This window comes from Mauremys reevesii, linkage group 5, assembly GCF_016161935.1.
Source record: "Mauremys reevesii isolate NIE-2019 linkage group 5, ASM1616193v1, whole genome shotgun sequence".
NCBI classification, from domain to species: Eukaryota; Metazoa; Chordata; order Testudines; family Geoemydidae; genus Mauremys; species Mauremys reevesii.
The window spans coordinates 124,349,635-124,376,939 of NC_052627.1; the positions used below are offsets into that span (position 1 = coordinate 124,349,635).

Sequence of the window (27,305 nt, forward strand, 5' to 3'; positions counted from 1 at the left end):
TATTTATTATTCTTCAAGCACTGTAAATGTACATAGTCATGCACAGAAACCATAAAGGCTAAAGTTAGCAGATGCAGTTCCCCTGAAGTCCGTGGAGATGTGCCCATTTACAGTATATGTACCTGGCCTGAATTTGGCCCAAACAACCTACGGTCTAACTCTGACACACACAAGACTCGAGAGTGTGCGGAAAGTTCGTTCCTTACAAATCAAACCAGAGGAAGCCTTGGGTTTTCCTTGGGTTTGTCAGCTGTCAAGGGCCACTATAGCCACAGAAGACAGGCCAGCTGCGAGAGGGGGTAGAGCCCCTCCCCACCCAAGAGGACACCCAATCTCGTTAGCTGAGGGGAGTGCCACTCCAAAACAAGGACACAGAATTGGCTACAGACCACCTGGGAGGATTTGAGTCAATGAACAGAGGGGGAGCAGGACAGGGACAAGCCTGTGAAGTTTGGAGGCAGAACAAGGAGCTTGCAGCCACTCCAGCTGGAGTAGGACCAGCTGTGCAGAGACACACCAAAGCTCAGGGGTGTGGAGTCTGAACTAGGAACTGCTTGAAGGAGAAGCCAGCTGCTGCACTGGAGATCCCTGCAGACACAGCCTGGAGCTCTCAGGGCAGTGGAGACCACACAGCCAGACCCTCATTCTGAGCTCACAGTGCACATGAGCATCAAAGAGCATGGACAGCTTGCACTGACTCCCGGGGGTGTGCATTGATGCTGCGCAGAGAGTCTGTGTCTAGCTATGCATGGGGGGATCTGTGCTGTATGTTGTGCCAGGGCCAAGGAGTTTATGTAAGCCCTGCTAGAGATCCTGACCAGGGGTCCAGTAAAAGATATTACCTCACCCACCTTGTCTGTCTACCAGGGCAAGGCAGTCTGTGTAACCTGACAGAAATACTGACCCAGGCTTACTTCTGACTGTGCCTGGGCTAGATAAACAGTGTTGTTCTAGTGTTAAGCATGGTACCTGTTATGGTGGTTAAATCTGACTCTAGAGGCACGTGGCTGGGTCCTGGGACTCCAATCCTGGGAATCCCTCAGATGACATAGCCTTCTTCTAGTCTCCCTCTAACATCCTCAGAGGAACGGCCAGTTCAAGTCTGGATTCTCCCACCCTTAGGCTATGTCTACTACCCGCCGGATCAGCGGGCAGCGATCGATCCAGCGGAGATCAGTTTATCGCATCTAGTCTAGACGCGATAAATTGACCCCCGAGCGCTCTCCTGTCAACTCCTGTACTCCAGCGCCGCGAGAGGCAGAGGGAGAGTGGACGGGGTAGCGGTAGCAGTTGACTCACCATGGTAAAGACATCACGGTAAGTCGATCTAAATACGTCAACTTCAGCTACGTTATTCATGTAGCTGAAGCTGCATAATTTAGATCGATCCCCCCCGCACCCCGTCCAGTGTAGACCAGGGCTTACTCATGCTGAGTGGTATTTATGGGAGCAGTTCCTGGAAAGAAGTGGACATTTATATGGATCACAAGACTATCCAGAGTTGTTATAAAAAATACTCAAGCCAGAGTTTTGGGAAAGGATATTAAACCTTCTGCTTCAGGGTTTAAACCCATCTCCGCTACACTAGGGATTAGGAGGAGACCATCATGGGGGCAAATTATCCCACATCTGCCACCTGCAGGGGTTTCTTGCACCTTTGTCTATGGACTCTGCATCTCATCCCATCTGAATAAACACCCCCCGACCGACAAAAGTTTTGCGGACAGTGCTATTGCTGCTCATTAGGTGCTATTGCTGTGCAGATAATCTAATCGTCCTCATCATTGAACCTGGGCTGTGAAGAAGAAAACTCTTACAAAGCCGAAATGCCTTTAATAGCAGCAGAGGGAACACAAGGAAAGTCTGGACAAGCTTGTTTTGTAGAAATGTTCCTTTTCCAGCATTCTAAGGCATCCTCTGTGATGTTTCACTCACATTATACACTGAGCACTAAAACACATGGTACATCCTGAATCGTTACTTATGGAGCATCTGCCAAGAAAACGGTGGATGACTCATATTACGGTGTTTGGAAGGGTCGGGGAGAAATAAGTGCCTAATGGTTTGAAATCACAAAGATTTACTTCCAAGAGAGGACAGGCAAATCCCAGGTATGGTGCAGCAAAATGGATCATCTGCATGCCAGAAAGACAGAGTTCTCAGAATCAAAATGATAGTTACCTGAAAGACAGACACAGCCAGTGGAGAAACCGGCTGGACTGGCAATTCCTTCTGGCAAGGAGGAGGTCAGGATATCAGCTGATTTCTATGGAATGTCAAGTGATGCATTCCTGATCTAGAATAGGCTGTAGCTTTAAAGGATGCTGACAACTCAAAGCCAGACCAACGCCTTAGAGGCTAGATGCTGTTATCTCCGGTGGCTAGTCACTGGCCTATGAGAAATGGGTTTGAAGATCTTAAGTATCAGAGGGGAGCCATGTTAGTCTAGATCTGTAAAAGCAGCAAAGAGTCTTGTGGCACCTTATAGACTAACAGACGTTTTGGAGCATGAGCTTTCGTGGGTGAATGCATCCGACGAAGTGGGTATTCACCCACGAAAGCTCATGCTCCAAAACGTCTGTTAGTCTACAAGATGCCACAAGACTCTTTGCTGCTTTTGAAGATCTTGGTTCAATTCCCACTAAACAGGGCTCCACAGGATAATCCATTACTGGGCACCACGAGATGGGGGCCTTGGCAGAAGAACTAAGGACTGAACTATCTTCTTAGGCAGAAGGATGACGCACGTTGGGCCCATTCTGGAGGCACCTCAGGCCTATGCAGTACCTGTTCTGTGAATAAACAGGCTTTCAGATCCATCACCTGGCTTCGGCAGAGAAGCACCATTGTAGATAAGAAGACAAGTGGTGCATAGCTTTTGTGGTTCCCTTTAAAAAAACTCTTACAATCTGACACTCGTTCTCTGGATTCATAATCTGCCATCTATTCAACTTTCTATTGATGTTTGTGGGAGTTTTGCACAGGAGTCAGTAGCAGCGGATTCCAGTGGACAGAGCACTACACTGGGATGCAGATCTTGGTTCTGTTCATGGCTCTGCCGCTTACCAGCCATGAGACCTTGGGCAGGTCACTTCACCTCGGTTTCCCTTCCCATCCTTTGCCTTGTAGATTTAGATTTAAGCTTTTCAGAGCAGGGTCTGTCCCTTACTCTGTTTACACTGTGCCTAGGATAGTAGGCTCCAGTCTTGGCTGAGTCTTTTAGGTGTGACTGTAACAAAACATATACATAAATAAGTAGCCTATGTCCCCTAGACATCTTTTGGAGCCAATCCCCACTGGCATTGTACAAGGTATACAGCAGGGTAGAATACGTCCCTGTTAGCTCCCCAGGTACTGACTTTCCCACCATGATTTTAAACGTAATAACCCCTCATTTATGGGGCTGAAAAAAAGCCAATGTGTTGTGCTTGTTGCTGTTGAACAAGTCATGTGAAAAAAGCAGTGTCGATTCCAGCTCCATTCCATTAACACTGTCCAAAAGAAGGGGACTGAAGTGGCAGGAAATCTGCTTTAAACTCCCGGGGGTGGGGGTGGGAATGTGCCAAACAACAGGCAATTGAGGAAAATGGAAAACTTTGTTACAAACACAATGGGTCCCTGTTAAGGAACAGTCTGGAGATATCAGAAGCCCCACTCTTCCCTCTGTCAGCCCTCTGTTCTCTAAGAGCTGGGGGAGAGAAGGACTGAGCCCTGTTAGCACTCTCCACCCCACAGGAGGTACTCAGCACCTCGCTGGATTGGATGCCCTGTGAACTGCCAAAGAGTTATCAGAAAGCTGGATGAGTGCTGAAGGGAACGGCAGAATTGGATGACAGCATTACAGTTACAGATTAGAGCTGGATGACATTTTTTTGACAAATTTGATTTTTTGTAGAGAAACGTATTTTTTTTGAGGCCCAAAACTATTTGTTGATATCAGGTCAAATTCGACAAATAGTTTCAAGTGAGAAAAAATTGGACAGGCAAAACCTTCTGTTTTGACTTTTTTGTTTTGAAATGTTTTATTTTGGAAAAAGTCAAAAAGTTTCATTTCAAGTTTTCAGTTCAAAACAACATATTGATGGGCCAAATTTTCAATTAAAAAAAAAAAAGAAGAAAGGTGGAGAAAACCCCCACAATGGCTGAATCAAAATGAAAAACTTGAAAAAAATGTTTTGAGTCAACTCAAAATGTTTCTGTCAATTCTATCATTATTCTTTTAATACAACAACAACTAAAAATTGTGTTGGTTCAAATCAAACTAGAAAGATTTTTTTCCTGATTTTTCAGTTCTAAACAGCAAAATCCATTATTCAATCAGTTCTATTGCTGGTACAGCCAAAATGCAAAGTTTGGATCTGGTTCCCAGTTTAGCCAAAAGTCAGTGGAATTTGGACCAGGGTTTTGTTCTGAGCCATTGCAGGGTCAGTGGCAGCTGTGAAGATCAGGACTGAAATCAGATGTTTGGAACTTACAGAAGTTCAGGGATGTTTGTTAAAGGCCCATTTCTAGTTATAGTCCCAGATTAAAGAAAAGTAAGGACTTCTGTCTTCTCTGACACGTGCAGCAATGATAATGGCTATCTAGTGGGCCAGGACGCATTGTTTGGATAGGACAACTGATACTTATGTACCTTAATGGTCACTCTTTGGCTCTGCACACAGCTAGCCTATGAAATCACATTCTTATGACTCTTACCCTCATCCTCACTCTGCTGTTCCGCCCTGTTGTCACTCACTGAGCCATGTCACAAGCCAGATTGCTATTCATTGCATGTGCAGAGCTGGGCAGCTCATTGATTTTTTGGCTCAGTGGTCAAAATGAAAAACCAAAACAAAACATCGCCCCAGGTCAAACCCCAAACCAAGTGTTGGGTTTCATTTTTGGGTGTATTTTTACAATTTTTTGAAAGTTAAATGTAACCAAGTTTCTATGTACAAAATCAGCAAAGAATCCTGTGGCACCTTATAGACTAACAGATGTTTTGGAGCATGAGCTTTCGTGGGTGAATGCCCACTTCGTCGGATGCATGTACAAAATGTCATTTCAAAACAAAATGGTGAAATGCCTCATTAGAAAATGTCAAGGGAAGTGTTCCTTAGAAATTCCTCTCCCTGTCCCCTTTTTTGGCTGAAAACAGTTCACTGCATTTGACCCAAATTCATGATTGGTTTTGGTCGACCTGAAACTGCTTTTTTTGCCCAGCTCTAACCATGTGCCTCATCATCAATTAAATCATAAGCTCTTTGGACCAGGGATCATGTCTTCCTAAGTGTTTTTTTTACAGCACAATAGGTCCCTGATCCTAACGGGCATTGACACAACTCATCATTCACAGACCCTGGAGTGAGGAGTCAACATGATGCATCTTATTTATTAACATCTCTAACACCGACTAATGAAACATGGCAGTGTTCTTTCATGTCTTGTCCTTGCATTGCACAGGCGTTCAGATGTCTTCATTTCATTCCAGTTGGGGGATGCATCCGTGACATGCTGAGTTGCACTGAAACCGAGCATACTTTGGTGCTCCCCAAGCAGCCTCAGATCACCCAGACATGGAAGCCAACTGCAAGCCAAGTGGAATATGTGGTAATGAAACATCAAATCTTTGACTGGGCTAGTGGATTGCTCTTTTTAAGGAAGGGGTCGTTTTTAAGAGAGAAAAAGACTGCTGTGCAAAGAGCTAAAATCAGCTCTTGGCTACACCCCTGGAGCTCCATTGACTTCCGTAGCTTGTAAAGGTCTCAGAGCATGGTTTGGTCCAATATCATTAGCAACTGGATTTAGCAAAAGCATGAACATTCCGAGTTTACTCACCTGCTCCCTTTATCCTTACTGGAGCCTATAGTGCATAGTGGGACCACACGTATAGCACGCATCTGAAACGCCTATATTCCTGAAGCCTTAACATTCCCACTATGCTGCACAAAAGGAGTCTCTTTTTCCCTCCAGGAATTTAATGCAACTCTCCCAGAAGAGGAAGAAATCTGCTGCGGGACAGGTGAACAGTAAATGTTCCTTATCCTCAAATGTCCTTGTTAATTTCATGACCAAGTCAGAACCTTGCTCATAGCAGCGAATGCTACAGTGAAGGGCTTCCACAATTACAGTACTTCACACAGATAAAGCAACTTTCATCCAAGGATCTCAGAACCCTTTACAAGCATTATTTAATCAAGCCAATGAAATATTACTACATCTGTTGTATAGAGGAGAAAGCAAAGAAGAAAAGCGAAATGACCTGCTGAAATAACATGAGTCCAGTAGCTAAGCTGGGAAAAGAACCCAAGAGTCCTGACTCCTAGTGCACTGCTTTAAGGTACATCCCTCTGCAAAGAGGGTTAGTTCTTTTACTGAAGTTGCCTTATTCTTATTAAAAAGTTGGCTGTGCGAGAGCTTTCTTGATTAGAGCAAGAAAAATATTGGTTCTTAATCTTACTATTGACTGTGATACAGAGAAATTGATTAAATGGAAATAGGAGGTGGATTCTCCATCACTTGAAATCTTTGGTCTGTATTATACAGGAGATCAGATCAGATGATCCTAATGGCCAGCTTTGGCCTTAAAAAAAAAATCCATGAATCTGTTACCCTGAGTTAATGTCTGTAAAACACTCAGAACAAAAAGGGCTTGTCCTTCTCCAATCTAACCCTGTTGTCTGAGAATGGAATTACTCCAAGTCAGAAAATAAATAAAGTGAAACCGGAGGCATTTCCACAAGGAGGCAAAGGAATTTGAAAGAGGAAGGAGTAACTGGGACCCCAATGAGCAATTTGCATGTATCCTGCTCTCCATAAGTTTTATAAATTATGGAAAAATTGTGTGCATAACTGAAAGCTGCCCCCAGGCACCTATCATTTGCACGACCTGCATTTACACAACCAGTCGCCTCAGACCTAACTAGCACAGGCAGCCTAGCGTGGGTCATATTTTTACATGGATGAACTATTCTTCAACAATTCCCCCCCGAGCATTAGCAGCACAAACAGGCATGTGTGCTGTTTCCAGCTATTTCTCCTCAGACCCGCACAGTTTATGTGGCCATTTACAAAGAACATCTCACCCTCCCCTAATACCAGAGTCTCTAAAGAGCCCTGTTACCATTTCACAAGGCTGGCATGGAGCACAGGTTTTTGCTCCATCCTGTGCTCTCCTCTTCTATTTTAGGAGCTATCCCCTTCAAGACAACCCTTTCCGCTCCCTCTCCCCCCATCCACTCCATTTTTGTCTTCCTTCAAGTTTCCTTGTTTGCCTGTGATGTCCTGTTCTATTAGTCATGAAAATTACTTACATGCCATAGCAGAATCACAGGACTGTAACTAGCCACAGATATGCACAATTTCTATTGGTTGCATGAGAGTTCCATGCATGAAATAATGACAGATAGGCTCAGGGACATTAGAGATGAGAATAGCCTATTGGCTTATTGAATGCGTCCCCCTATCAGAGCAGGAGGGGTCAGAACAATTAGGTTTTCCACCTCATAGACTTTAACACCAGAAGAGACCATCATGATCATCTAGTCTGACCTCCCGCACATTACAGGTCACAGAACCTTTCCCACCCACTCCTGTAATAGACTCCTAACCTCTGGCTGAGTTACTGAAGTCCCCGAATCATGATTTAAAGACTAGGTTAGAGAGGGGGAGTGGGCTGGAAATGGCTCGTGAGAGGGATGGTTGTTGGGGCACAATGAAATCTTCCCCACACAGCAGTGCCCTGCATCATTTCCCAGTACCCCACAAATCTCTTGTCCCTAGCATGCCCATAAGATCTAGCCATGTTGTCTTGCCACATATTCCCACAGTCCCTTGAGGCTGCAAAGGATTGTGGGACTGGGCTTATGGCAAAAACACACAAGTGGATTTTGGGTGCCAGGGAGGAAAGGGCTGGGAAGTGCTTCCCTAGAATATATATGACAGTGACTATAAGAGAGGGGTGAGTTTGGGTTTAAAGTGTCAACAGCACCATTTGGAATAACTTTTCTATTTTGTGCAATTCTAGTGAGAAAAGGGTTTAATTGTACAACATGCTGTGCTGCATGGACCAAAATCTGCACTGATTTACACCATCAGACTCCACTGATTTCAGACAGGTTGCATAGGATGTAAGGCAGTGTGGTATTTGGTCCAGGAGCTTTTTTTATTGCTCCATATTATTGTGCCTTCAAAACCTGAACAAAGCCACCGGTCTACCTAACACATTCTGAGGGTGTGTTTGTTGGCACCACTTGTGCTTCTGTGAAGGTGATTCATTTACTGAAAACCATTACCCAGCTGATAAGTTTAGTGTGTTCAGCTGTCCATGGCTAAACAGCAGCTACAGTCTAATAAATATCAGATGCAATTAGGCTGATTGATCATTTCAGATCAGTAAACTGTGGCTGTGTTTTAAGATAAGGGCCCAATAAACGCTTTTACTGAACCTAGCAAGTTTTGTGGCAATGGTGACACTCCATTCATTCTCAGGGTCATAAAAGTAAAGGTCCTTTCACATTAAGATTCACTTTGTCATAAAATTAATCTTCAGGATCTCAGAGGAGTTCAACAGGTGCTCAGCGTGGATTGCACTGTGATACGTAACCAGTTTCCATCTGTTACATAGCGAAGCTCTAAGAAATTGGTTCCAAACGTGCTTCATTTTAGAAATTTGCTTATTCCTTAGTCTTTCATTTTACTTTCCGGTGCTTCTGATCTTTGTTTTAACTACAACCCATACTCAATAGGGACCCTACCCTGAAATAAACCTTTCCTGAACCCCCTCTTCAGGCCTTCAAACAACTCCCCAACCTCTTCAAGCTCATCATCAGAAGCAAGTTCCCCACAGACCAGGACACACCAACTCAAAGCAGCACCAGACCCTGCCAAAACAACAGATGCAAAACCTGCAGACGTGTCCACTACACTGATCAACAATCCGCATAACACACATGCTTATAACTACATGTGCTGTACCTCACCTAGTATACTAAATATCTCAACAACTATGTGGGTGAAACCAGACAATCACTATGTTCCCAAACGAACTCACACAGGAAAACAATAAAAGACAAAAACACCCTATCACCTGTGGGTGAACACTTTTCACAAAGTGATCACTCTCTATCTGACCTATCAGTTCTCATCCTCAAAGGAAACCTTCACAACACATTCAAAAGATGAGCCTGGAAGTTTAAATTTATAACTTTTCTAGACACTAAAAATCATGGACTGAACAGAGAAGCTGGATTTATGACTTATTACAATTAACCCACCAACAACCCTCCTCCCGCCAGCTGCTTCCCCGCTTGGGGTGTTAATGGCCCACTTCACCCTGAAATATACGTTAACTGCTTATATATTTAGCTTTGACAGTCTCAGGCTCTCTCTTCACTAGAGAGTTTACAGTGGCACAGCTGTGCCGATGCAGCTGTGCTGTTGTAAGATCTCTCGTGTAGCCACTCTGTGCCAACGGGAGAGAGCTCTCCTGTCAACTTAATTAAACACCCCCAACAAGGAGCAGGAGACGCTCGCCCACTGACATAGCGCTGTGCACCCTGCCACTTATGCCAGCATAATTTATATTGCTATGGGGAGTGGAATATTCACACCCATGAGTGACATAAGTTTTGCCAACATAAGTGGTAGTGTAGACATGGCCTGAGTACGTTTTTCAGAACTGTGTAAGCTCAAAAGCTGGTCTCTCTCACCAATTCTCTAGCTCCAGTGCAGTCATAACATGCAAAATGACAACCTAACAATCACTGGTATTTCAATGCATAAAGCAGAAAGGTAAAAGACACAGATGCAAACAAGAACATGAACGTTATGATCAGGCTTTTAAGTAATTAAGAGAAAGTTTTGTATGTACATGGTTTGATTTAACATTAGGATTGCTGGACGTCCGGTTTTTGACCAGAATCCCCGGTCGAAAAGGGACCCTGGCAGCGCCAGTCAGGGCTGCTAAAAGTCCAGTCGTTAGTGCAGCGGGGCTAAGGCAGGCTCCCTGTCTGCTCTGGCTCCGCATGGCTCCTGGAAGTGGCCCACATGTCCGGCTCCTAGGCACAGGGGCAGCCACAGGGGCTCCGTGTGCTGCCCCCACCCTGAGCGCCGGCTCCGCAGCTTCCATGTCCTGGGAACCGTGGCCAATGGGAGCCGCGGGAGGGGGTGCCTGCGGGTGCGGGTAGTGCACAGAGCCCCTTGGCCCCTCCGCCTAGGAGCCGGACGTGCCAGCTGCTTCCAGCAGTTTCCTGAGGTAAGCACCAACTGTCTGGAGTCTGCACCCCAACCCCCTGTCCCAGCCCCGAGCCCTCTCCTGCACCCAAACTCCCTCCCAGAGCCCTCAGCCTGCACCCCAACCCCCTGACCTAGCCCTGAGCCCCCTCCTGTACTCCGAACCCCTCAGCCTCAGCCCAGAGCTCCCTCCTGCACCGCAACCCCTCATCCCTGGCCCCACCCCAGATCCCGAACCCCCAGCCAGAGCCCTCCCCCCATCCCAGCCTGGGGAAAGTGATCAAGGGTGGGGGAGAGTGAGTGAAAGAGGGAGGGGAGATGGAGTGAGCGGGAGGCAGGGCCTCAGAGAAGGGGCAGGGCAGGGGGTGGGGCAAAGGTGTTCGGTTTTGTGCGATTAGAAAGTTCATAGAATCATAGACGATTAGGGTTGGACGAGACCTCAGAAGGTCATCTAGTCCAACCCCCTGCTCAAAGCAGGACCAACCCCAACTAAATCACCCCGCAACCCCACTAAACATGTTACTAAATAGTAGTATATTGCTACAGTTGAAACTTCTTACATGGCACAGAATTAAGAGGGCACTAAAATGTGCCAATTAGGCGACTCTCAAACAACAGCTGCTCATAGCAATTGCTTCAAAACTAGCCATGTATAATCAATTATATTTCACTCATTTTATACTGCAATTGTAATGAACTAGCAAGTGGTAACGTCCACTACTTCCTTCTGCTGGACAGAGTCAGAAATTAGCACTTCAACGCTGTGCCATAGGCTCAGCCTTTCCATTAGCCCAAGTGGTTCCAGTTCCAAAACCCAGGCAGGAGATTCCAAATTCCAACTCTGCTGACACCACCAACCTGTGAGCTCTGGTAACCGAAATGACCACAGATTAGTTACGCTGTCTTAGGTTTATATAGCCCCCTGCCCCCCTTTAACCTTTCATCCAAAAGGGTAACAAAGTTCACTGCCGCTTGTGTGTGTATGCTGGAATCCTAGAAGCATAAGCCCGTCCCTTTTTAACTAAAGGCGGTCATCCATATGCACTTTACATTATAAAGCCTGTGGCACACAACCGAGCAGATCCAATTCCACCCAGGAGGGGGTAGTGTAGCATTTGGTCTTATCTGGATCTTGTGCTGTGGTGGAATAGGTGTTGTGCTTTTCCTGTTCCTCCCCAGGCACCTAAGCCAACTTCCATGGAAGTCAGTAGCAGTCTAGACCCGAAACCGCAGGAAAGTGATGAGTTTACTCTAATATAGATGGGGTTTTGATACCCCAGTGAGTAGTTTTACTGCTCCAGGTCCTTGTTTCCACTATACTGACAATTCCACTGACAATCTATGTAGATATTTGAAATCAACACGTTTTCCTAGGAGATTTCATCTTGAATGACAGCCGTGATTAAGTTTTATTAGCTTTCCTTCTCTTGTCTAATTTGACTCTCTCATGCCAGAAATAGAGCAATCCATTTGTCAGCCACAGCATTGTTTATCCAGATATCTCCATGGCCTGGAAAAAAAGACCACATACGCAGGCTGCGTACTGAAGGGTCTGAATACGTTACATTTGAAGCCAGGCTGCCACAAGGAACAGCTGTACCATGCCTGCTGGGAAGCCCTTCAGATTGAATGCTAAGAGATCGTTGGTTACATGCTAATTTAAAAGACAGGGGGGGGAAAAGGGAAAGGAGGCATTACTGATACCAGGAGCTGATACACAACTGTCCAATAATATCGGTACCATTGCCAAATAAAAAGATCAGATCAGAAATAGATTCTGCAATCATTTGATCTCTAGTTTGGGGAGTGGAGAAACTTTGGTTCCATTCATGTAATCCGTGCCTGTTATACTACTTAATAAACGGAACATTTTATTGTAATTAGAGATGAGCCACCCAGAGCCTCAGATATGAACTTCATGGGTGATTCTGATGAAATTTCAGGGTGGTTCAGATACAAACTGATGCATGTGCATTCATCATGCAGGTCTGGCTTCCAGGTGAGATCCAAAACTAAAAATTGCCTATTTTCCACTGGTAGGCAGTTCCTGCATTTCTAAGGATGGCTGAATTCTCCTGAGACCATCCAATCTTTGTCAGTAGCTGATATCTGAAAACTAGCAATAGAAAAACTCCAAAAGGTTTGGAGTCTCAGATAAGCATAATTCAGTCTTTCATCCAAAATTTCTCTGAAAATCTTGGGGTTGTACATCTGATCATGAGCTTTCTTGCAAGATTTCATAGCCTTTCACTGGGACCAGAGAAACCATGAGAACAGCCTTCTTGAGGTATGCACTTCGAGACCCAGACAGAACCCAGAAATATATACATACGAATGAATAACAGAAGTGGAAAGGAGGGCACTTCAGCCCTTTTAGACCTCAAAATAAAGTTTGTTTTGAGTTCTGGGTGAAGCTTCGAGTGGCGAGTCCTAAAATGAACTTGTTCCAAACTGATTCACCCCTGCCTAGTGAAAAAAAGTCACCAGGTACAACTGGCGTGTATCAGATTTTAAAAGGAAATGCCCGCAGAAATCAGACAAAGAATACATAGCTTTGGACCCATGTAGCTAAGATAGAGCTGTCAGTGATATTTCCATCAACTCCTAGCAAAGTAGACACACACACACACACACACACACACACACACACACACACACACACACACACACACACAAGATTATGAGGTTTCCACAGCAACACAGGGAGAAGTGCTGAAAGAACCTAACAGTTACATTGGAGCAAGCTAAAAAGCTTGTGAGGACCAAAGGGCAGTTAAAGCAGCAACCCAAACACAAGAACTAGCAGAAAAAGGTGGACAGAAAAGGCCTCATTTTGATCTCACAAAGGTGTAACTCTGTTGACTTCCGTAGAGTGATTCTTGATTTAAACTGGGGTAAATGAGTTCACAACCAGGCCCAAAGACAGGCAAAACGGAATCAAGATGTGAATGTTTAGAGCCAAATTCTGGACTCAGTTACACTGGTGAACGCTGATGTCAGTGGAGTTACTCTGGATTTACACTGGTGAAAATAAAGGCAGGCTCTGGTCCAAAGTTTGCAAAGTAAAAGTGGTGCCGCCACACAGCTCATCAGGCTGCAGTGTGGCCCCAGGCCACAGGAAATAGTGAAGGTGACAGGATTAGGTCCTAAACAACATAGGCCTGGTCTACACTGGGGGGGGGGGGGGGGCGGAAATCGATCTAAGTTACACAACTTCAGCTACCTGAATAACGTAGCTGAAGTTGACGTACTTAGATCGACTCACCGTGGTGTCTTCACCACAGTGAGTCGACTGCTGCCGCTCCCCCATCAATTGTGCCTGCGCCTCTTGCGGTGCTGGAGTAGAGGAGTCGACGGGAGAGCGCTTGGGGGTCGATTTATCGCGTCTAGACTAGACCCCGCCGATCTGGTGGGTAGTGTAGATATACCCTTAGACTGGTCAGTCTGAACTCAAGGGAGAGAGACTTCTTACGGGAGTCAAATGGGGAGCAGTGCAATCACAGCCACAAATCCTGCTCCCAGTTACACCAATGCAATGCCACAGGGCCCAGCGTAAACGTGAGCGCACGTTGGCCCAGTGGGTCCTGCGGGGCCATATAGTGAAGGGAGGATGTGGTGGTGTGGACAAAAATAGAAGAATACAGCAGTCTGCTCCAGATCCTTTCTCCAAGCTAATTGGGGGGGAATTCCAACAGGACAAGCTGGGAGTGAAAAATTCCAACAATTTTAATAGCTTTTTAAGATTTAAGAAAAGGCTAGTGACAAGGACTAGATGGCTCTGGAGATTGCTGATGGGACAAAGAACCTCTGATGACTGGCCTATGGCTTGTGTTATATGAAATGAGTTTGGTGGTCTCAATCTAGTTCCTAGCTGACCAGAAACACCATCACAACTGGCAGCTAGGGCTGAGCAGAAATTAGGTACTTTCCCCTCCCCATGGAAACTGTACACAAAAATTATTTTAATTTTTGTCAAAAACCCAAATTCCAAAAACCAAAAATCTTAGGGCTGGTCCACACTAAGAAGCGGGGTCGAACTAGGGTATGCAAATTCAGCTACGTGAATAGCGTAGCTGAATTCAAAGTACCCTAGTTCGAACTACTCACCCGTCCAGACGCCGCGGAATCGAAGTCCACGGCTCCAAGGTCGACTCCGCCACCGCCGTTTGCAGTGGTGGAGTACCGGAGTCGACCGCGGCGCTTCCGGAGTTCGAACTATCGCGTCCACATTAGACGCGATAGTTCGAACTCCGAGAAGTCGAACTCACTGTGTCGACCCGGCTGGTAAGTGTAGACTAGCCCTTAGATTTTTTTTTTTTTTAAATAAAAATAAGCTACCGGCCAAGCCCTGTGGAAAGCAGACATTCTTTCAGTGAACGTTTTCATTGAATCAAAAACCCAATTTTCCCCGGGGGAAAAATTTTCAACAGAAAATGTTCAACCAGTGCTACTGGCAACCGTGCAGGCCAAGAACCAAACAGACAAATGAGACTTTATTATCCTCACATTCCTATGTGGGCTGGGGTTGTTGAGAAGCATAGAGAAACTCAGTTGCCTGCGCCATAGCTGGTCAAATGATACCACTCTCTGAGCTACCAGTCTTGCAACTTTCACGGAAACTGGATTCACACAGGTTTAACAAACAATAATAAGAATAGAGGCCCTGTAATTATTTCTGCTGTGACTACCTGTAGGATCCCCTGGGTCAGAGAAGCTGTTGGAAGGCAGCATTGAAAGCTGCTTCCTGCTTCTTGTGCAGCAATCTCAGAAGACTTTCAGGGTTTCTGCACCAAGATGAATGCACCAGGGGGGAATGATTGCAGTGAACAGAGTAAAGAACCGGGACTGTGGAGGAACAGCTCCTTGTCATGTTGTAGCTGGCAGTAGGCGTGTAAGCACCGCTGAATTATTCAGTCAGCCAAGTGAACTGGGAATACAGATGTTACTAATTAGAACTAATGATAGGCAAATACAAAACAGTGGGGATGACAAATGTTTGAAAATATTTCTACTGAGAGTGTGAGAGGGAGAGGGGCACCTCACAGGCCTTTCCTGGACAGCACTCTGCAGTGGATGTTTATTTAATCTACACATTCCCCCTCTCACAGCCTCCCTCAACCCCGTATCATTTCCTCCTTCAACAGCTGCAACAGTGGGGGATAGAGGAACAGTGGAAACTCACACCTGTCACTTGCTGATCATCTTGTAACGGGTGCGGGAGCCAGGAGGATGACTGGTATAGCCCCAGGAGAATCATGATGTCATTTCAGGATCATGCACCATCTTCACAGGTCAGGGGACTGAGGGCAGGGGTGCCATTTGGGGAGGATGTGGGGGCTTTATACATTTCGTGCCCCCGAGTTTTGTACCTGAGGTCTGCTCACAGCGCATGCTAGGGTGACCAGACAGCAGATGTGAGAAATCGGGATGGGGGAGGGGGGTAATAGGAGCCTATATAAGAAAAAGACCCCAAAATTAGGACTGTCCCGATAAAATCAGGACATCTGGTCACCCTAGTGCATGCCCTAGCCCCAGATGGCGCTCTTAACTGCAACACAGCTTTAATGTGATATGTGCTGAGTTCTGTGCTCACAGTTTCTGCCTTTGGGGCAGGGAGTTTGTAATAAACAGAGGCAGGGTGATTAAGATAACAAAAGGCTGGTCGTTAAATTAAATTAAGAATCGTTAGATGATCCTGAAAACATTGCCAGACACTGCAGTTAAAAGACAGGAAACAAAGCGTAGGGATAAATGGTGAGAAGGGAGAGAAGTAACTAGTGGTGTGCCCCAGGGGTGTGTACTGGGACCAGTGCTGTTCAACATATTCATAAATCATCTGGAAAAAGGGTGGCAAGTGAGGTGGCAAAATTTGTAGCTGATACAAAATTACTCAAGATAGTTAAGATCAAAGCTGACTGCAAACAGTTACAAAGGGATCTCACAAAACTGGGTGACTGGCCAACACAATGGCAGATGAAATTCAATGTTGATAAATGTAAAGTAATGCACATGACAAAATATAATCCCAAAAATGATGGGGTCCAAATTAGCTGTTTCCCATCAAGAAAGAGATCTTGGAGTCATTGTGGATAGTTCTCTGAAAACATCTGCTCTATGTGAACCAGCAGTCAAAAAGTTAACAGAACATTGGGAATCAATAGGAAAGGGATACATAATATGACAGAAAATATCACGTTGCCTCTATATAAATCCATGGTACGCCCACATATTGAATACTGCATGCAGATTTGGTCAACCCATCTGTCATAAATAAACAGATCAGGGTTAAGGTCTCTTTTCCCTGGAAAGGGTTAACAAGCTCAGTAACCTGAGAAACACCTGACCAGAGGACCAATCAAGGGACAGGATAATTTCAAATCTCTGTGGAGGGAAGCCTTTGTCTGTGTTCCTTGTTGGCTCTGAGTTCTCTTTTTGGATCTAAGAGAGGCCAGTCATGTCTCCAAGTTCTCCTGGAGTAGTTCCTACTATCCAATAGTGAGTGTTAATTAGAAAGGCAGATTAGTCTTATAATTTGATTTCTACATTTGCAATTGTGTGTTTGCTGAAGGAAATTCTTTATTCCTGTTTGCTGTTACTTTGCTTTTACTGAGAAAGAAAGGAGGGGGAATTCTCTCCAGAGATTGATAAGTTTAAACCCTGTGTATTGTTCCAGCTTGGTTACAGAGACAGTTACTTTCTTTTTAGTCTTTAATAAATCTTTTCTGTAAAGAACTTGGTTGATCTTTCCTTGGGTGGATTCTCAGGAAAAGGGGAGGAGGGAAGCATCCCTCTGTAGTTAAATCCCGGTATCTCTCCTAGGAAAAGGGAGGGGGGAGGAAGCAGGGGGGAATGGTTTATTTCTCCTGGGTGTAAGAACTCCATGGATTTGGGGCTCTTGGGATCCCCAAGGATTTTGGGGAAGGACCGTGTCCCAATCCACGTACCTGATTGGGTGGTGGCAGCTTTTACCAGATCTAAACTAGGATTTTTAGTTTAGAGGGAAACCAGTGCAGGTCCCCATTTTGGAACCCAACAGCTCTAAGTGGGGGTGAGACCTATGACACCATCTCAAAAAAGATACATTGGATTTGGAAAAGGTACAGAGAAGGGGAACAGAAAGGATTAGAGGTATGGAACAGTTTCCATATGAGGAGAAATTAAAAAGACTTGGACTTTTCAGCTTGGAAAAGAGATGACTTCAGGGGGATATGATAGAGGTCTATAAAGTCATGAATGGTGTGGAAAAATGTAATAAGGAAATGTTATTTTCTCCTTCACATAACACAAGAACGAGGGGCCACTCTATGAAATTAATAGGCAGCACCTTTAAAACAAACAAAAGAAAGTATTTCTTCACAGTCAGCCCGTGGAACTCTTTGCCAGGGGACATTGTGAAAGCCAACACCATGTTCTGTGTGTCTCAAGCCTCTGTTTGCCAGAAGCTGGGAGTGGGTAACAGGGGATGAATCATTTGATTATTGCCCTGTTCTGTTCATTCCCTCTGAAGCACCTGGCATTGGTCACTGTCAGAAGACAGGATACTGGGCTAGATGGACCATTGGTCTTACCCAGTATGGCCATTCTTATGTTCTTATATAGAACCCAGATGTATCTGCCCCCACACTGTAACCCACTAGACCCCACTCCCCTCCCAGAGCTGTGATAGAACCCAGGAGTCCTGAAGGGTCTCTGTCGATCTGCAGAGTTAGTAACAAGAAAGAATCTACATTCAAATTTTAAAACTAACCAATGTCCCTTAAGTGACTTGTCACAAGATGTCAGAACATGTTAGTATTAGAGCTGAGTGGGTCTAATATTTATTTAATTTCCTTTATTTTATATACAAATTAGATACAGTGCTCCTGTCAGCTGACTGCTAAGTTATCTGCCAAAAAACTAGAGTTTTCAAGTGCCTAAGGAGCCCCTGGAATCACAGTTGAAGTTGCCTCTCCTACTAAAATCTGAAATGGTGCCCTTGCCAGAGGGTGGGGCTTTGCTACAGCTGTGGGTGAAGTTCCACAATGGATCAGGCCTTAAGCCATTTGGATCTTAGCAATGAGGAGACCTCATATCCCCAAAGCATCTCTCCCTCAGCGCCCTAAGGTGAATCATGTAGGATTCAGTTGTGTCACACAGGCACTATCCTGCACTGGGGGTGGTGCAGGAGCACCCTGGGAATTGCACCTGCTTCTACACTGCAGTGGGTAGCTGCAGAGTCTCCCCTGGCTGCAGCCTCACCTCCTCCCCCACCCCCTTTGCAGTGACCTGCAAACCCAGGCCATCCCAAGATGTGAGTAGTCCCTGGGCTTGGGAGAACACACAGACTGCAACAGTCCCTGGCTACTTCACCCAGGTATGAAGTGGGATTGAGGATTCCAGGACCAATCCCTCCTCTTGCACACCTCTGGAGAAGCCAGGCACGATATCCCCAGTTTACAGTTGGAGAGGCCGAGGTGTAACACTTAACACATCCCGGAGAGGTGGGGATGAGAAATTAAATTAGATTGTAAACTGCTTGGGGCCAGGACATCCTCTTCCTGTGTGTTTGTGCTGTCAGTCAAGGATTGCCAAGACCACGGTCAGATCGCTCGAGGCAGCACTTCCCATGGCGTGCAACCTCTGCCGATTGTGGGTCACAGGGAGCAGGCAGGTTACAGCTGTTGCCAGGTAGCAGTGTGGAGATGTGGGTTACATCGTAGCACTGCAGGCCTGCATTCAAGTTCTGCTGATCCTTACATCGTGCCAGAAAATGCTGAATGCGATGGTGAGGCCAGTCATGTGGACATTGGTCTATTAGGAACTGGAATTAAGACTATTAACACATTTCAGTAGGTCTCAGAACAGCTGTGACATGGTAATAAATTTCAGGCACAAAAGGTTTTCTACCGGTGATTCAAAACGTGAAAAGCCAAAAGCAGAACCCCAACCACTTGCAGTAATGGCGTTTCCCCATCAGCAAGCAGTGGGTTGGGAGCATTTGCGGCATTTACTCTGTCAGTCCTTCAGCCACTCCAGGCGAGATCATGACCAAAGCAGGAGTGATATACAGTGAGGGAGTAAGAGCAGTAAGGCCAGGTTTAAAACAGAAAAGCCCAAAGCATCTATACTTCAGTACAACTCACACTCCCAAATCTTTGTTCTCCCCATGTTCTAATCCGGACACATTTCTCACTACTAAAATAAGCCACCAGTGGGTAGAACACTACCCACACTATCACATGCTCAGAGTGTGCATGGGATTTTTTTTTTAATTAGGCTGGTAATAAATTAATGCCAGACCTGATATTTCAGTCAGCCATTTCCCAGTCTTCAAATGGATATTAAGTACAGCTATGGTGGCAATGAAAGTAAGATTTCAGTGTTGTCACTCTAAAGCCTAGAATGTCTGTACACAGGGCCGGTGCAACCATTTAGGCGACCTAGGCGGTTGCCTAGGGTGCTGGGATTTGGGGGGCGCCATTTTCTTCGACAGCGACCGCCGGATCTTCGGCCCCCCCAGTTGCCGCTGGCATTTAGGTGGAGGGAGCTGGGGCAGGGGAGTGCAGGGACGGCCGCCTGCAGCAAGCAAGGGCGGGGGCGGCATGCAGGGGAACTCCCCGCCCCAGCTCACCCCTGCCCCGCTTCCTCCCTGTGGCTGCTTCACTCCTCCCAGGCTTGCAGTGCCTAAGCTGATTGGGGCCGCAAGTAGGGTGACCAGATGTCCCGATTTTATAAGGACAGTCCTGATTTTTGGGTCATTTTCTTATATAGGCTCCTATTACCCCCCACCCTCTGTCCCGATTTTTCATATTTGCTGTATGGTCACCCTAGCCGCAAGCCTGGGAGGCGGGAGAAGTGAAGCAGCGATGGCATGCTCAGGGAGGAGGAGGAGGGGCAGGGGTGAGCTGCTTCACTTCTCCCACCTCCCAGGCTTGCGGCGCCAATCAGCTTAGGCGCCGCAAGCCTGGGAGGCGGGAGAAGTGAAGCTGCCACGGCGTGCTCAGGGTGCTCGTGCGCGGAACAGGGGTGAGCTGGGGGGGTGCCTCAGTGTGGACGGTGGGGAGCTGCAGCAAGGAGGGCACCTCAAGGCGGAGCTGCCGCGAGGGGGGGTGTACGCCTCAGGGCGGGGGGGCAAGGTGGAAGTTTTGCCTCGGGCGCGAAACATCCTTGTCTGTACAGTCAACGTGCCGTGATGGAAACAGCTACAAGCATGGCTGAGAGCCCTTTTTGTTCAGAATGTCGCCAGATTGAAACACCACTGGGATTTGCGGTCTGTTACCATCCAATTTCTAAGTTCTCAGACATTTTGATTATGAATTACACCCGTATGATAGCAAGTCATGTATCTATGCCACACTAAGAGTCCTAGACTATTGTGAGATCAGAGGTGACTCAACCAATCACCACCTTTACTCTACAGATAATTTGCATGCATCAATTCCATTGATTCTATGAGAGTGGCTGTACTGATGGTGGATTACTTGGCCTAGCTGCCAGAGTTTTTCAAAAATTACCCACACAACACCACAACCAACACAACGCACAATAACCCCAAACACTGATAGCCCCTCACTGCAGCGCACCCCCCTCATACGCTACCCACACAAACCTCACAGATACAAACCAACACAACCACCCACCCAAACAAAACCAGCATACACAATAACCCCAAACACACACCATCCACAAACCATTAATCTGAGTGGCAAAGCCACGGATCATCACTATTTGAGTATGAATTACTGAGCACCTGGGCTAACATAACTGAACAAAACATCTGGGAAACTAGAGAACAAGAAGAGATCTAACGTAACGTATGTGACCCACATTATGGGAGTATCTGAGAACCTCACAATAATTTATCCTCACAAAACACTTGTGAGGAAGGGTAGTGCTATTATCCTCCTTTCACAGATGGGGGACTGAAGTGCAAATAGACTTAAGTGATTTAGCCAGTGTCACTCAGGATAGCAGTATCAGAGCAGGGATTTGAAGTCAGGTCTCCTAACTCCCAGGTACATGCCCTAACCACTGAACCATTTTTCTTCTCTATTGAGATGGCGCTCATAACATCCTGTGAAGCAGGCAAATGTAATTCCCATTTTACAGCTGGAGAACTAAGGCACAGAGTGATTAATTGACTTACCCAATGCCCCACAGGGAATCTGTGGCAGAGCTTGGAATTTAACCCTTCGTCTTCTAAGTCCCAGTCCACTATCCAACCTGCAATGAGAAGAAAATACTTTCTGAAGGGGGCTGTGTAGAAGCTCTTTCTAAAATTAGCCTCCTCACCACTTTCACATCTCATTTGAGAAGCGAGGGTAACAGCAGCAGGACACAAGGTGGAATCAAAGTGCAGAGGCATCCTGCTGAAAGCTTACAGTGTGCTGCTGTCAGGGCTCTGCTCAGGGTGTGTTTTCCACAGTCCTGGCCCGTTGGATAATACAGTGTAAAGCAAAACTTTCATCTGGAATCTCCATCTAAATATTGTTTCAGCTTGTGCAGCGGGGAAAAATATTTAGGGATGTTGACTAAGGCCACGTCTAATCTTCATTGGTAACCTCAGTGAGGGGAACACAGAGGGAGCCGTCTTTCTCTGGCTCGCCGGTCATGCTGCTGTGCAAAAATGCTTACTGCTGCTGAGCCACATGTGCGCAGGGAAGCTGAAATCACTCCTGAAAATCATGAGGCTCTGGTACAGTTCAGCTGTTGCAATGAGGAAAAGAAAGAACATACAAACAGACCTCAGCGGTCTTTTATGTTTCCCCCATCTGTTTGTTGTAGCCAGCTGTCATCTCACCGCTGTCTTCATTATGTGTGTGCACAGTGCCTGGTACAATGGGGCCCTGATCCTTACCTGGGGGACCTTCAGGCACAACCTCAATACAAATAAACAACTTGGCAAGACAGCAGGGCTGCTTTTCTCCCATGCTGGGTAGGAAAGCAAGCAGGTTTTGCCTTCAGGTTGGAAAGGAAAGTATGGCCTGATATAACATAAGCATCAATCTATTATATTCATTCAATGATCCCATCATCACTAAGCAGCGTGACACCACTCACGCAACTGAAAACGGTATTAATTGCACCGAAAGGAGCGTAGACTCCACCCCTCAGTAATTCGTGCTCTTTGTTTTTAATGTTCGCCCACAAATCACATAGCTGATGCACCTGGATCCTGGCTTGACAGCCAAACCAAGCCACCCTGGGGTTGTGCCAGGCAGCCCCACACCAGAGTGCCTGCCATTGCTGGAGCAGCATTGCTGACCTTAGAATGGGAAAGTGAAGGTCTTGCCTGCGCCACACTTTTTAAAAACAGATTAACCCTGATTGTCTTGGCTAACTCTCTGGAATTTCCTTCCTTGCCCTGGAGACCGAGTGTTCTGTGGAGATGAAAATTAATGCTGACATAGCTTGAGTTTGTGTGTGTTTTCAATTATTATTTTTTTTCCCTTTTAGAACGAAGAAAGTGAAAATTCAGTGGCTGCTATAAATGATCCTGTTTTAATTGTAAACCTATTCACAGGATATAGGATCAGTCACCAACAGAGTCTCTCCTCTCCCCGCTTTACTTTTGTGAGTTGTGTGTAAAATGAAATGAGTAAAAAACATGCATTTGGCATGAGACCCCATTTCATTTTTGCTAAATAAACGATGGCTTGGAAAGTCATCAAATCCCAAGTGGTTCTTTTTTGTCTTTGTTTTTTCCATTCTGGTCCTTAGCAGGAATGGGGAGAACAAATGAAAATGGTGAAATGTTGGAAGCGGTAAAAGGGCATCCGGCAATAATCCAACATACAGAAGCGTGTGCATTCATTAGTGAAGAAAGGTGCACATCCATCAGGAAACCCCAAATAGCCTCCACATACATTGAACACCTCTCCAGGAATTTGCATCAGTTACCCTTCGAGAACAGAGCCCGGTCAATTAACCCCACCTGCACCCTCAATCTCATTCAGAGGTGCCTATGTAGTGCACAGGAGAACAGAACAGAACATAAGCTACTGTGTCAAAGCAACCCCAACCTGACTAAAAATGAGGATCCACTGTTCCCACCACTTGGGCTGGTGGTAGGTAGCGCAACAGACTGGATCAGATGTAGGTGGTATGGGAAGGAAGGAGACTCTCTCTTAAGCATGCTTCCCTGATCCTGCAGACATTTTTCTGCAGGTACACCACTCAGAGCATGGATTAGCAGGACCGCCAATGGTCTTGGTCACTGCCTCATCCCCTCCAAACCCAGCAGCTAATCAGCACGATGCTGCTTCCCTACTCTGCACCTCTTCTTCCCACACTGGGTCAAAGGGGCTTTGAGGGAAACCACTGGCCCACACCAGATGCTCCTGTCAGATCTTATTCACGGGTGGCCTAACTCTCCCTGGAGAGTCACCTTGATACCCAAGTCATTTCTAGGGTTGCCAAGCCTCCAGGATTGTCCTGGAGTATTTAAAGAATTAAAGATTAATCTTTAACTGAAGAGCATGTCATGTGCAGAAACCTTCAGAAATACATCCAACGAAAAATTGGCAACCCCCGTCTGATATGGTGGTGGCTAGAAGAGCTCTCTCAAGAAGCATTCTGGATTAAGAAATTACTGGGGGACACCCATTGGGATGGGTGGACCCGTTTTGCCAAATTTAGAACAAGAGCTGGACAACCAATGTGAAAATTTTTTCTATGAACATTTGTTTGAATTGGTAAATGAACTCATTTTAATCACATTCACCTTCACTTTGTGATTCTTTGCTACTAATATTGGAATAATCAGATTTTACTCCCATAAATATCCATGGAAAAAAAATAATGGGTGCTCAGCACCCAATGGCAGTCCCACCAATCAGCTCCTCCCCTTCCCTCCCGCCTGCCAGTGATCAGCTGTTCAGTGGTGTGCAGGAGGCACTGGGGATGAGTTGGAGGAGAGAGGGCAGAAGAGTCATGGAGGGAGTGGAATGGGCCAGGAAGAGGCGGGGCGGGGGGTGAAGCAGGGTTGGGAAGGGGGCAGGGCCTGGGTCAGAGCAGGTGGTCGAGCACCGCCCTGAGAAATCAGGAAGTTGGCACCTCTGCTGTTAATTAAGGTGTGATTGTAGTGTGGGTAGGCAAACCCATACTAGCTTCAAGCTAGCTAGTGCCAGTCACAAAGAGTAGTGAAGACATGGTGGCATGGACTTCAGAGCAAGCTAGCAACTTGAGTACTTACCCTGGGACCATGGCAGGCGTGTGCTGGGGCAGCTAGCCTGCAGTGAAGTCCATGCCACCATGTCTTCACTACTGTTACCTGAACTAGTTAGATTAAAGGTAGCATTAAGTCACATCTTAATGTGCAGTGTAGATGTACCTAAGATCCCCCCTCAGTTGACAGCTGTAGCAGACTCATATCCTTAATCTGACTCCTGGGAAAAATTCTACAGCCTTTGTATAGTGTAGATTGGACTAAATAATCATATTGGTCCCTTCTGGCAATAGAGTTTATGAATCGTCTGTAAATAAAATGTACACGTGCGTGTGTGTGTCTCACATAATACAAGAACTGGTCAAGAAATGGAAGAAAAAGAGGGTGTTTTTCTGCATTGAAAAATTTGAAAATTTTCAGCCACCTCTATAACATAGGCTGAACAGTGGGTTACATGAATATTTGTGGAAATCAAACGTTCAAATCTGCACATTTAAGAATTCACACTGTCTGTGCTTGTGTGTTTATCCAATCAGGGAACAGAAACACTATGCGATTTATCGGACTAATCACAGCTCAAATGTAGAATATTTGAGATCAATCCATTTGGCTTTGGCAAAGCACTTGGTTCTCAATGCCATAGTTTATTTTATTGCAAAATATTGCTTGCAGAGCACAGATTCCTGTTAGTTTTCAAAACTGCCTTTTAAAAATAGCTTAAAGGAAAAGGTTTAATGAACCTGAAATGTTTCTCAAAACTTCAAAAAATTCTAGAGGCTTTGTGAAGTCCAGACCTTTCCGGAATTCTCCCATTTCTAGTTGTATACTTAAGATACATATATGGCTCCCATTACAGAGCATCTGAGCACCTTAATGTATTTGTCCTCACAACACCTCTCTGAGGTAAGGAACTACTATTATCCCAGTTTTACAGATGGGGAACCAGTAAGGCAGCTAAGCCCCAGCTCCTCAAAGATTTCAATGAGTTAGGTGCCAGGGAGAATTTGGACTTAAGTGACTTATCTAAAGTTACACAGCAAGCCTGAAGCAAAGCTTGTATTTGAACCCTACTCTCCAAAGTTTTAGACTAGTGGGTTAACCATTAGACCATCCCTCTCCTCAGTTACAGGAAGTGGGAGGACACGCTGCAGCAGAGGCAGCTATGAAGAATTCTAGGGGGAGACAAGAATGACAGAGAAAAAGTGATTCTGTAGGTGAGGGTCTTGAGCCTTTCTAAGAAAGATCAATGCTGATGTAACCCACACACCTTTTGGGTGTGGTGTTCTGTCCCCTCTAGTGGCACCAAGACTACTTAGAGAGTGAGAGATTAATGAATCTGCTCTACAGCCTTAGCTAACAGGGAGATGGCCTTTTAGCTCACGCAGTGGAGGCTCATGCACGAAGCTCCAAAAATCCCAGGTTCAAGCCGGCCTGCTGACAACCAGGGTCTGTCGGTGTTACACCCATTCAGAGAAAGTTACTAAAGGATATTTTACAGGGTCTGTGGCGAGATGGCACTGATCTAGTCATCTGGGAGCCAGCCTTGCACAGGTTTCCTTTTTCCCGCAAGCCTGGGTTGCAGGTGTGTGTATAGATTTGAGTGAGGCAGGGGGGGATGGAAAGTGAAAGAGAAAGTGGTTTTGGTGGTGATGCTGCCTGGAGCCAGCTTTGTAAGGAGACAACAGGCACGGCTAAACAAGGGCTCTGGCTGCATTAAAGAATCATTGGATTTTTACAGTATTGTCAACTCTTGCAATTTTATGGTGAGTCTTCGGGTAGCTGGTGGTTTTTCTGAATGCCCCAGCTCTTGGACTCTGGTGATTACAAAAGAATCTCAGCTTTCATATTTTTAAAATTGCAAGTTTCCAGCCCTTGTGGTTGCAGACAACACTTGACAACGTGAAACCTAAAGGGTGAAAGAAACAGAAGGCAAATAAAAGTAACTGTTGGGTTCTTTTAAAAAAAAATCTCATTAATTTTAAGCGAATCTCATAATTTTTTGATACCTGATTTGTGATTTTTGAAGGCTTGGGGTTAGCAGTTCTATTTTTAAACCCAATGGAGGCCTCACCTCCTTCTTTTGGGTATCCTGGAGGCAACCTGTTGGAAAATGCGATTTCTTCACCATCATCCAGAAGAAGGTGTGTGGCTCACTCTGTAGGGTGAAACTAGAGTGAAGCTAACCAGGGCTGGGATCCATAACAAATTTTGGAGCTTCTTCCAAAGAGCATCAAGAGCAGTTCCAGAATCTTCCTCCAAGTGCCCTCTTTCACCACGACTGCTTATTCCTGCATGATCTAACTGTTCCTGTGGATTTAGCTGTGATCTCTTTGCTGATAACTCAGCTATCTATGCACATGTTTTCTCACATATATACGCAATGGATTTGTCATCCACCATCCAGCCCTGCATGTCTGTCTGCCTCTCTGTCCGACGTCTTTGCCTTTTTCTCCTATATATCACCAACTCTGGCTCGACATAGCCCCAGCCAGCCTCCTTATCTAAGCATATAATCAGCTCTTAATTAGCAAATACGTATATATCTTCCACTACAACCAAACCAGATTCATGTTTGATTTTTCCTTGATTTGCTGTAGAATACAAACATGGGTGTCTGGATTCCTGCTGGATTTATGCTGGATTCCTCTATCCCTAGTTGTTTCTCCTTTGCAATTCTTTGCGCATACTGGGGACGAGAGATTCAGGGCAGCTAGAGATTGCATGGGAATCCTCTTTACTAACTTTGTATTATGCCAATCAAACATAACACTTCAAAATTCTAGGTTGAGATTACACCACCAAGCTCTGGTGGAGAAATTTTTTTTACAAAATTCATTCCCAAGGTTTTTTTTGTTTTTTTTTTAAATAATTTGCAAATAAAACCACTAAAATTCTCTCTCCAGCCAAAAAGATGGTGCGTGTCTGCTCCAAACCCAACTAATCA

The 27,305-nt window shown here is 45.6% G+C and overlaps 1 long non-coding RNA gene across 1 annotated transcript in view; it reads right to left on the bottom strand.

Annotated features, from left to right (window-relative positions):
- Positions 1-5,347: 5,347 nt before the first annotated feature.
- LOC120407185 overlaps positions 5,348-27,305 on the bottom strand; it is a 32,931-nt gene continuing 10,973 nt past the window's right edge. The window contains exons 2-3 of the long non-coding RNA XR_005599830.1: positions 21,341-21,417; positions 5,348-5,569 (exon numbers count right to left, since the gene is read on the bottom strand). This is a non-coding gene — a long non-coding RNA (uncharacterized LOC120407185). The remainder of the gene's footprint in view (positions 5,570-21,340; positions 21,418-27,305) is intronic.